The 12,089-nt window shown below is 37.2% G+C and overlaps 2 pseudogenes; one reads left to right on the forward strand and one right to left on the reverse strand.

Moving 5' to 3' along the window:
- Positions 1 to 121: 121 nt before the first annotated feature.
- On the forward strand, positions 122 to 2,079 carry LOC110258283 (dual specificity tyrosine-phosphorylation-regulated kinase 2 pseudogene; annotated as a pseudogene).
- A 483-nt stretch (positions 2,080 to 2,562) lies between these two features.
- On the reverse strand, positions 2,563 to 3,587 carry LOC110258284 (olfactory receptor 4A47-like; annotated as a pseudogene).
- Between the last annotated feature and the right edge of the window lie 8,502 nt (positions 3,588 to 12,089).

Below are 12,089 nucleotides of genomic sequence, written 5' to 3' on the forward strand. Positions count from 1 at the left end.
ATGATTGTATGTGGCTGGCTGTAGCTAACGCTAGGTGTCAGGGTGCTGGAGATCTTACAGAGGAGCCACCTGGGGGTGGCCATGGTGGCACCACTGAGAAGTAGCAGCAGCAGCAGCAGAGATGATGCCCCTGAGATACATTTTCCTCTCCAGTGGCCATGTTAACAGGAAACTTTCCACTGCTGCTCTGGGTGCCTACCTGACCAGTAAGGAAGCCTGGACCCTAACCCCCCATGAGAGCCCACCCCAGAGACCCATAACAGCCCAAGGCCAGCCCCTGTGGCACAGGCCCATGCTGCCCACAGAACCTTGAACAAAGTATGCACAGCCAGTGGGGCAGCTGCAGGGACCCTGGGGAGGATTGCTCACCCTCCCCTGGGCTTTGCTTATTTTTGCATGTGGGCAGGGTCTCCTTTGAGCTTTCCTGGTGGGAGCCCTCCCAGGCCTCCTCCACCCCAGGCTGGGCTAGGTGGTGGTGCCCAGGCTGGCAGTCCATCTGCCCCTCCTGGCCTGCAGAGGTCAGAAAAGGGTGCTACCGGCCTGGCCTAATCCTGCCCAGCTTCCCTGTGGGGTCATGAACTTACCTGCACTAGGGGCCCCACTTAACTTTGAAGCTACCAGAGCCCTGTCAGTGGGTCCACCTACCCACTGCTCCCTGGAAGCCAGAGTTTTCCATCCTGGCTCTGCCCTGGGGAGAGCTGGCTCCACAGCCCAGAGAGGTGGGGAAGGGCCACAGGGTCTGGGTGACTTTCTTCCCCTTGACCCTCTTTTGTTTCATCTCTTGCACAGCTGCCAGGCATAAGAGGGGACAGTGCATCAGTTTCAGGCTTCCCCAGGGCTTGGCACAGGGGCCACATGGAGTGGAGTGGGGAGCAGCCCACCCTCCCCCATTGCCTTGCCACCTCTCCTGGCCAGCAACACTGCTGACACAGCCCACAACTGGCCCACAGTAAACACACAATGAATGATCACCTATACTTGGGCAGCCATAGCCACGGGCAGATCCATGTTCAGCAGCTGTTTGAGCCTAAGAGCAGCAGACAGATGGTGCTCAGGATACAACAAAATGGGCTTACAACAGTGAGCAAAACAAGGTTGCTAGTGGTATCAGAGTGGCAGCTGGAGAGCATCCACAGATGGCAGGGGAGCTCTACCTCTATGAAGTCTCTGGAAGGCATAGGGAAGATGAAAGCCACCCCCATGGCACCCAAGCAAGCAATGAAGCAGTATATGCAAAAGCTAATCAGCTTTGAACACCATGAGATTTTCAGCTACCCTGAAATACATTTCTTTGGTCCAAGGCAAAGAAGCACCAAGGCAGGCCCAACAACAGTAGCTATGATGATGACCAGGGATGTTATATGCAGGTGCACCACAATCCTATGGCTTACAGGTATGAGGTGCTCAAGGTTATTGGGAGGGGAGCTTTGGGCAGGTGGTCACTCTTACCACCACAAAGTCCACCAGCGTGTGGCCCTGAAGATGGTGTGGAACTAGAAGCACTTCCACCAGGAGGCAGCTGAGGAGTTCCACATCCTGGATTACCTGCAGAAGCAGGACAAGGACAACACCATGAACATCATACACACGCTAGAGAACTTCCCCTTCCACAGCCACATCTGCATGACAGTAGAGCTGCTGATCATGAACCTCTAGGAGCTCATTAAGAAGAAAAAGTTTCAGGGCTTCAGCCTGCCTTTGGTTGGCAGGTTTGCCCACTTCATCCTGCAGTGCCTGGACACTCTGCACAAAAACAGGATAATTCACTGTGACCTGAAGCCTGAGAACATTTTATTAAAGCAGCAGGGTTGAAGTGGGATTAAAGCGATTGATTTTGTCTCCAGTTGTTACCAACATCAGCAGGTCAACATGTACATCCAGTCCCATTTTTACCAGGCCCGCAAGTGATCCTCGATGCCAGGTATAGCATGTCCATCTATGTAGAGCCTGGACTCTATCCTAGTGGAGCTCCTGACTTGTTACCCCCTCTTGCCTGGGGAGGATGAAGGGGGCCAGCTGCCCTGTATGATTGAACTGCTGGGCAGAAATGCTGGATGCCTCCAGGTACAAAAATATTAGTATGGGTGGGCTATCAGTGCGGGGAGGTGTAAACCAAGATTTTATGTCTTATGTATTATTTGATTTTTGTAATATATGTAATAAACCTATTAATTCTGAAACTATTACAATATTTAAAAGAGAAACATAAGAAAAACTTCCACTAAAAAATTTACAGTAATAACTCCATAACATGCCTTATCACATGAAACAAAATCAGTACCTCAACATAGACATTTACAAACAAAACTGTATATATTTTCATAAGAAATTGTGAAAACCTTAAAATTTTTTTCAAATAAAATACATACTTTAAATTATAAAATTATGAACATCTTAAAAGTATGTTTTGATCATTGGAATTATTCACACAATAAATGTCTTCAGTATGTCCACCTTATTAAACCTGAGCAGAAATTTACTACAGTTAAATAATCATGCATAGCCTTCCTGGAAATAGCAATTCTCCTTTGAAAATAGGTGATGTATGTCCCTACTGCTTCATTATCTTTTGCTGGTCCAGAGCTTCTTCATGGCACTTTTCATCTCTCCATTTCTCAGAGTATAAATTAAAGGGTTCAACACAGGAGCAATAATAGTGTAAAACTCCGTCAAGGATTTATCACTGGGCAGGGTAGAAGGAGGTTTCACATACATAAAAATACAGGGCACAAAGTACAGGACCACAACAATAATGTGAGAGCCACAGGTGGATAAAGCCTTGTGCCTCCTTTTTTGACTGAGATTCTTCAGGGAGTGCAGAAATGACCCCATAAAAGATGAGTAAGTGCATAAAGATGACTACACAGATTGCCCCATCATTGACAACCTCAGTGAGGCCAATGATGTAGGAGTCAGTGCAGGCAAGTTCTAACAAGGGGTACATGTCACAGATGAAGTGGTCAGTGCCATTGGGACCACAGAAGGGAAGGTTGTAAACAAAGAGAAGCTGGACTACAGCATGTAGAAACCCACCAACCCAGGCCAACAGCAGCAGCAGAACACACACCTGCTCATTCATGATCACTATGTGGCCATCTGCAAACCCTTGCATTATGGAGAGAAATGGAGAGATGAAAAATGCCATGAAGAAGCTCTGGACCAGCAAAAGATAATGAAGCAGTAGGGATATAATGCAAATAATGCAAGAGTTTGCAGATGGCCACATAATGATCATAGGCCATGACCACCAGAAGTATTGTCTCAGCACCACCAAATAAGTGCCCTATAAAAAGCTAGGTCATGCAAGCTAGGTAGGAAATGGTTCTCTTCTCATAGAGTAAGTCTATAATCACATTTGGTGTGACTGTAGTAGAAAAAACAGCATCCATAAAAGATAAGTATCCAAGAAAGTAGTACATAGGAGCATCCAGAGTTGGGCTGATCCTCGCAGTCATGACAATGAGTATGTTGCCCACCATTGTCACAATGTAGATGAGCAAGAACAGGACAAAGAATATTTTCTGACCCTGGGTGCTCTGGGTGGGCCCCAAGAGGACAAATTCATTTACATTGTTCCTTTGTTCCATAGTTTCTTCTCTATGTTTTATTTCAGAGATCAGTACAAAATTACGTATAAATGTAATAATTACCAGTGACTTCCTGAAAGCTTAGGTTGATTTGTTTATTCATTCAAGCAATAGGAATTGTGATTTATCACATTCCAGTACATTCAGATGTTATAATACAAAGCTGCTCAAAACATGATCCCAACCTCAAAAATCTTACACTTTAATGGAAAGGCAAGTAATTAGATACATATGTGGGAAAAGGACACATTATTAGTCTTTTTGTCTTTTTTTTTTTTTAAGGGCTGCACCCATGACATATGGACGTTCCCAGGCTAGGAGTCTAATCAGAGCTGTAACTGCTGGCCTATGCCACAGCCACAGCAACACTAGATCCAAGCCGCATATGCGACTTACACCACAGCTCACAGCAATGCTGGATCCTTTATCCTCTGAGCTAGGCCAGGGATCGAACCCACAACTTCATGTTTCCTAGTCAGATTCATTTCCACTGTGCCATGACGGGAATTCCAAGGACACATTATTAAATACATGAGTTTCCACAACTAGATTGCCACCTGGAAGCTAATTAAATTGTACAAATTGCTAATAATTTATACAAAAAAATTCATCAAATCTTTAATAAAAAGATTAAAGCAGGATTTCCTTCATACTTACTTTCCCAGTTAATAAAGGAGATGATGTGCTACGTTTAAGGGGTAGAAGAGTCTTCTTAATCAATCAATGAAATCCCAAATAGGTATCTTTGGAAATTTGAAAACTTTTTAAGGATTTAGGAACAGATATCACATTGTCAATAGACAAAAGTAGTTTGGGGAAAAGATTTACACTGTAGAGTGTTTAAATAGAGTTAATATCTAAAGTAGATGAAGACCACTAAGCAAATAACAAATTAAAAATATAAATAAAAATATAGGGTGTTCCTGTTGTGGCTCAGTGGTAACAAACCCAACTAGTATCCTTGAGGATTTGGGTTTGCGCCCTGGCCTAAGTGGTGTGCCTAAGTGGTGTAGGTTGTAGAGGTGGCTTGGATTCCACGTTGCTGTGGCTGCGGTGTAGGGTGGCAGATGTAGCTCCAATTCACCCCATGCTGTGGCCCTAATTATATATATATATAATTTGTTTAAATGTTTAAATGTTTGTTTAAATGTTTTATATATTAATATATAAAACATTTAAACAAAACAATTAAAGATAAAAAACATCTAAATTGCCAAGAAACATAATGGGATGCTGAAACTCAGGTGTGAACAAAAAAAATAAGAATTGTAGCAATGGCCTGCTTACTACAGAATTAGAAAGTCAGTCGGTCAAGAGCTATAGATGTCACATCACGTTCTAGATTTTAAAAGATTAACAAGAAATTCTTAGAGAACATATCAATTGAAAATATCATGATATTTAGAAACATCTGCCAGTTAAAATATCCCCAAATGGTTACACTTGAAATTAGTTTCTAAGTATACCTGATGTTAGAGAAGGTAAATTTATTCTGGATCTTTAAATATGAAAATATTCAAAGAGAGTACTACATCATAGAGTTGATTTCCACATATCTTAGCAATCACAAACTAACTTGGCTGATCATGAGGGTCAGACAGAGGAACATTTAAAAGGATAAACTCTCACACCACCAATGAACTCCTGCAAAATGTAAACCCTAGTTCAGAATCTTATGTATAAATACAGTTCCTGGGTTTTCTACATAAGGAGACAGATATTCAAGCCACATTCTTGGTGGTGATGGCTTCTCCTTTGTCCTTCATGCACAGATGCCATCTCAAAATCAATAAAGGGATGGATATATGCACCATCACTGGACCTTGAACTGTTTCCATGCTTGCAGCAAATCTGATTTATGTCATTCTTTCAGAAAAATATGACCTTTCAAATTTTTGAGAATTTTAAAAATGAATATGAATGTCCTTTTATGTGAAGAAATTTGAATCTTGATTGTGAACAGAGATTAAGAATATTCATGGCTAGCAGAATTTATCCTATTAACAAACAAATGTTCAATCAACATTTTGATTAGAGGGAAAATTGTAAATTTTGGATGAATTTTTTAGATAAAAAATGCTATTCGTGTTTTACCAATAAAATCAAAATATTGAAATAGCCTTTGCCACATTTTGATTCTCAACCAGTTATACTATCTGGTCTTCATTACATATTGTTGAACTTTGGGTTTCTTGGAGGATGAAGAATAATTTTGTATACATACTCTATTGTTTTGAGTCAATCATTTTAATTTGTGAAAAAGCCAGTCAAGTCGTTACTGGCATAGGCAAATACTCTCTGAGATAAGGGCAAAAGACTGCAAAACACTTTATCTACAGCTAACTGCAGCTCATGTTATTGAGTTATTCACTTGGGGCATCTCCAAGGGTGATTCTTATCTAATTAAATTCTTAGGGACCTTAGTCATAATTTGGAGGGCAGAGTCTTTATCTCCAGAGATGCCACCATGATAAATCACCTTGTAGAACAGGACTTACAGAACCCTATGCTCTGGAGGGAAATCTTAAAAGAATAAATAGAGGCCAAATCACCAAAAGGGAAAAGCTCAGTCTGGGCATAAATGAAATATGTAAAAAAGCTCTTGTTTAAATCATTACCTTCAAAATAGGCAAAACTGTTTAAGATTTGTCTTTGCAGATGACATCTGACCTGATTTCCAGAAGATGATGAATTTTAATTTCAGAACAAATCATTTAAAACTTGTTCCTAATGTAGATAGTTTGTCATATAATTTATCACAGAGTTTCAAACAGGCAAGTTGATAGAATTTGTGTTTGTGTGAGAGTGAAATAGAGAAACACTTGTGGGACTGTTCTATTTATCTCAAAGTGCTGCTCATGGAGGATTCACCAAAAAAAAAATACACTAGGTCACAAAAGATGTTGCAATAAATTTCAAAGTGCTTTAATCATACAGACTATATCTATCTATCTATAGGAATAGAGAGATGTGTGTGTGTGTATATATATATATGTATATATATACTTACATATGAAATGTTATATATATAACATTAAAATGTTATTCAACTAGAAACTGATAACAAAATTTTAATATTCTCTCACTATTTACAAATAAGCAACACAAGTCTAATTTACCCATGAACATTTTGAAAAATAAATTTTCAAGAGAAATATAATGGTATATGCATGTAACATATATTTAAAAATCTATGAATTATATACATAAACTACATATAATGTGCTACATAGTTTCATATGTAAATTAACTAAGTACAGCTAAAGGAGTGGTTAGAGAGACATTTCCAGCTTTAAAAGCAAGTATTAGAAAACAAGAAATATTTTAAGAAATGACCAAGCTTTCATATCGAAAAGCAAGAAAAATAAAAGTAAAATAAGGATAGAAAACATTATAGCATAGAAATAGGATATAGAAGTAAGAAATCACTGAAATAAATATTGATTGAGGAGTTCCTATTGTGGCTCAGCAGTAATGAACCAAACTAGTATCCATGAGGACATGGGTTTGATCTCTGGCCTCACTCAGTGAGTTAAGGATCCAGCATCATTGTGAGCTGTAGTGTGAGTCACAGATGCAGCCTGGATCTGGCATTGCTATAGCTGTGGCAGCTACAGCTCCAATTTGTCTCCCACCCAAGAACTTCCATATGCCACAGGTGTGGACCTAAAAATACTATATATACATATTAAATTTTCATTGAACCAATTCCTGGATTCATATGTTTTATTATCCAGCTTTAAAAGCAACATATGAATCATATGGAAACCTATGAATCCAGGAATTGGTTCAATGAAAATTTAATAAAATTTATAAGCTCCTAGCAAAATGGATTTAGAAAAATAGAGAAAAAATAAATTATAAGAATCAGGAATCAAGAGAATGTCATCACTGCAGATCCTACAGATCTAAGAAATATAATAAAGGATACGATAAATGAATTTATGACAGTATACTTGCCAACTAAATGAATTGTCACTGCTCTGAAAAACACAACTTTCTAAATAAACACACTAATAAAATAATGTAAAACTAGAATAATCTACTACACAATACAATTAATTATTGGGAATCCTTCCCTTCCCAAACAGAATTCTATTCCCATATAGCTTTACTAATGAATTCTATACAAAAATTAAACAAGGAATAGTACCAATCCTACCTAAATAATATTAGAGATGGGAGGAAATTATTATACTCCCTGACTCATTTTATGTATGCATCATAACCCTTATACTAGAATGAAATAAGGGCATCAAAACAAAAATAATCAAATTGATATCTCACATCAACATAAACACAAAATTCTAAGCAAAATAGTTTGATTTCTTTGAATGTTTTATTTTTAGATTTTTTTTTTCTTCTTATGGTATATGAGGCAAGTCTGGAACAGTGTTTGGTCAGGGGCTAATTATGTACCACTACTGATCCAAAATCTTTCTAGTATTTAGCCTACTGCACTGACCCTGTGAACCACACAGTTTTCTATCTGGTGAGAATAGGCACTATTCCTGGTCCAGTGTGAGCACCAAGGACCTTTCTAACTAATCCATCTGGGTAAATCTTCCCCAGCCTCTGGTAGTTTCCTCAAATCCATGAATTGATGGGGATCATCTCCAGGTGCCCAACATTCCCTCCCTCAATCTCTCTGAATCTCTCTTTCTGTCCTCCAAGTATATCATATGCAATTAAAATAACATCAGAATTCTAGCTGTCTTGGTGCACTGGTCTCCTCAATCAACATCATCTCCTCAACTCAGGAAGTCTACCAGAATCTTCTGAGTATCTCTCTCTGTGCCAAAACATAGAAACATTTTGAAGGTAATAAACTAGAAAAATCCTAGAGCCCAACTTTTTCCCATTGCTCAGTGGTCACTGATAATTGCTTATGAAGTCCAGTGTCTTGAAAATAATTATTTCATAGTATTTGTTTGTTTCCTAGATTTTACAAAAACCTATACATGAATATTTATAGAAGTTTTATTCACAATTTCAAATAGCTAGAAACAATCAAAATATCTCTTAATAGAGAAAAAAATAAACAGGTGATACAGTTTAGAATACTACTCAGCAGTGAAATGGACTACTGGTAAATAAATAATATGTATAAATTTCAAATGCATCATACTAGGAACAAGAAGCCAGATTTAAAAGACAAAATACTGGGTGTGATCTTACATATAGTAAATGCAAAAAAAAAAGCACCAAAAATTCTTAGAAACAATAAGCAAATTCAACAAAGCTATGAGATAGAAAATTAACAAAAAATGATTTTCACTTACATACATCAACTATGAACCATTTATAAGCAATTTCATGTTAAATTTGTAAATAATCCCATTTGCAATGGAAGAAAATGAATAAAATGCTAGGTATTCACCTGAGTTGAGGGATGTATGATTTAGCTTGGTTGTGGTAATCATTTCACAGAATATATGTCTGTAAAATTATACAATTTATATACATAAAATTATTTTAGTGGCCACACCCACATCATATGGAAGTTCCCTAGCCAGGTACTGAATCCAAGCCCTAGCTGAGGCCTAGGCCACAGCTATGGCAAGGCCAGATTCTTTAACCCACTGTGCCAGGCCTGGGATGGAACCTGTGCCTCTACAGCAATCCAAGCAACTGCAGTCAGATTCATAATCAATTATGCCACAGAAGGAACTCCAAATATATACAATATATATAATTTCTCAATTATACTTCAATAAAGCTGGAGGATGAAAAGACAAAACTGTAGGAATGGAAATGAGTCAGTGTTTTCCAAGACCACTGTTTTCCAAGGTATAGACAGGAGATGCTACAAGGAGGCATGAGGAAATAGTTTTGGTGGTGAAACATTTTGAATATTGATTAACATGTTGATTACACTATATAGGTATTAATCAATACCTGCAGAACTTTCATGAAAAATGATGAATAGTATACTGTGAAGTTTGTGTTTTGAGTAAAACAGAGAAACAAAGAACTCTTACATTGAAATATCAGACAACTGGAAAATTTAATAGAAGACAAGAAACTACTTAAAATATCAGCCAAAAAATAAAAAAATTAAAATTTTGATGAAATATGCTAGTTCTTTATGAATGTAAAGGAAGAAGTGTTAAATGGAAATAGCTACCCAGTTTGTGGATAAGAATTCACAATTATCTAAAGACACAAATTTTTTCTCAATCAATCTTATCAAAAATAGTATGTGTATTTTTTACCAGACTAGCTTATTGAAAACTAATTTTTAAATATAAATGTGCAAGAATAAACAATTCTGATAATGTAAAGTAATAAAGGAGACCTAGATCTATGAGATATCAATGCCTATTATATATATTTTTTAGGACCACACCTGTGGAAGTTCCTGGGCTAAGGGTCAAAAAGGAACTGAAATTGCCAGCCTATGCCACAGACACAGCAACATGGAATCCAAGCCATAACTACAACTTACACCACTGTTCATGGCAATGCCAGATCCTTACTGCTGAGCCACAGTGGGAATGCCTCAATATGTATTTTAAAATTGATCATATTTCATGTTAAACAATAAAAGAGTAAAGAGTAAAAAAGAAAACACTGGGAGTTAATAGAGACATGATTTTTATCCAAACATAGACTATATTTTAGAATACAAAGTTGGGATATCAACTAATGAGGAAAAATAATTACTCATCTATAAAAATGGCCATCTTCAAAAATGATTAAAATTCAATCCCCACTTAACTCTTTACATTAAAGTGTAGATGGTTCAAAAATTTAAATATAAAACAGCAAAAATAGTTAAATTTTAAGTGTTGAAAAAACATGGGAGAATATTTTGGTAACATTGAAATAGGGAAATTCTGGAAGTTCCTGCTATGGCACAGGGGGTTAATGATTTAGATTGTGTCTGCTGCCAGTTTGATTCCCAGTGTGGCAAAGGGACTAAGGATATGTCATTGCAGCAGCTGTGGCTTAGATCACAGATGCCGCTCAGATTCGATCCCTGAGTCAGGAATTTCCCTATGCCACAAGTGTGACTGAAAAAGGAAAAGGAAAAAAAAAAATAGGGAAATTCTTTCTAAGCAAGACATAAAAGACACAAAATATTGATATATTTAATTATATATTTCTACCTGACCAAAATATTCTGCACATTACAGAAACAACAAAATCAAATAATGAGCTAGAATAAAATAATAATTCCACAGACATGGTAAATGGAATAACTTCCTTAGTATGTGATTAAATCATAAAAATCATTATGGAGGAGTTCCTATTGTGGCTCAGTGGTAAGGAAATTGACAATTATCCTTGACTTTGCTGCTTTGATCCCTGATCTGGCTTAGTGGGTTAAGGATCCAGCATTTTCATGAGCTGTGGTGTAGGATGCAGAACTAGCTTGGCTCCAGCATTGCTGTAGACCAGCAGCTGCAGGTCCAATTTGACACCTAGCCTGGGAACTTCTATATGTTGTGAGTGCAGCTGTAAAATAAATAAATACATAAAAATCATCATGGAAAAAGTTCAGCAATTAAAACATAAAATTCCTTAGTAGGTGATTCATGAAAAGGAATACAAATCACTTTTAAAATGTGAATAAAGACCAAAGTCAATTTGATGTCTTTCTAATTAAAGTATAAAAATGAAGCAAAATTTCTTTAATCAAACTGTCATATACAAAAAATGTTTATAAAGCACTGGTTTTTGGCAATGTGGTCAAAAAATATATTTTCCAGAATGAGGGGCATAATATGTTTTGTTCAAGGCTCTGGATAGCAATAAATAAGAACATCAACTTTTTATGGCTGCACCTGCAGGGATAGGGGTTGAATTAGGGCTGCAGCTACAACACCGTACCTAAAAATGAATCTAAATTTGACTTATTTTAAAGTTATTTAATTTCTTACCAAATAAGGAAAGTCACACATCAGAAGCATGATTTCCACTATTTATTCTTAGTCTTATCTGTGCAAATGTGTTCACAATCTGAAGAATGAGTTTTTAACTCACTCATAAGGATATGGAATTCTTCTTTTATCCAGTCTGATAACAGAGAGCAAAAGGCTGCATTATTCCTTGAGGAATACTCTAATTCATTTACATATCTGCTCATTTTCTCCATGGATTTTTCTGATTACTCAGAAGATTGTTTTTACTTACACTATATCTAATTTAAAAGAAATTTCATGGTGCACACACAAAAAGACAAAAAAAAAATACCATGTTAAAGGATTATTTATCAAAAAGACAAGGAAATCATGCTTACATAGGAAGACAGCTACCAGGCATTTCCCAAGAAAATGTGTCTCTAGTAACCTATTGTCTAACTTCAAAATAGAAAAATACCATTCAATTGTGCATTCCTTCTCATTCTACCATGTTGATGGTGCCAGCAGAGTTGACTTGATATTTTGAGAGAAATTCTTGTGATTTTCTTTTCTCCATGCTATACTTTAAACCTAACAAAGGACCTCCTAAAAGTTTTATGTCGGTTCTTAAAAGAATATCATTTTTTCCTGATAT

This window comes from Sus scrofa, chromosome 10 (genome assembly GCF_054392235.1).
Source record: "Sus scrofa isolate SSC_HxYL_T2T_F1_AM1 chromosome 10, Sscrofa_HxYL_maternal_Yorkshire_Landrace_v2.0, whole genome shotgun sequence".
Classification (NCBI taxonomy): Eukaryota; Metazoa; Chordata; class Mammalia; order Artiodactyla; family Suidae; genus Sus; species Sus scrofa.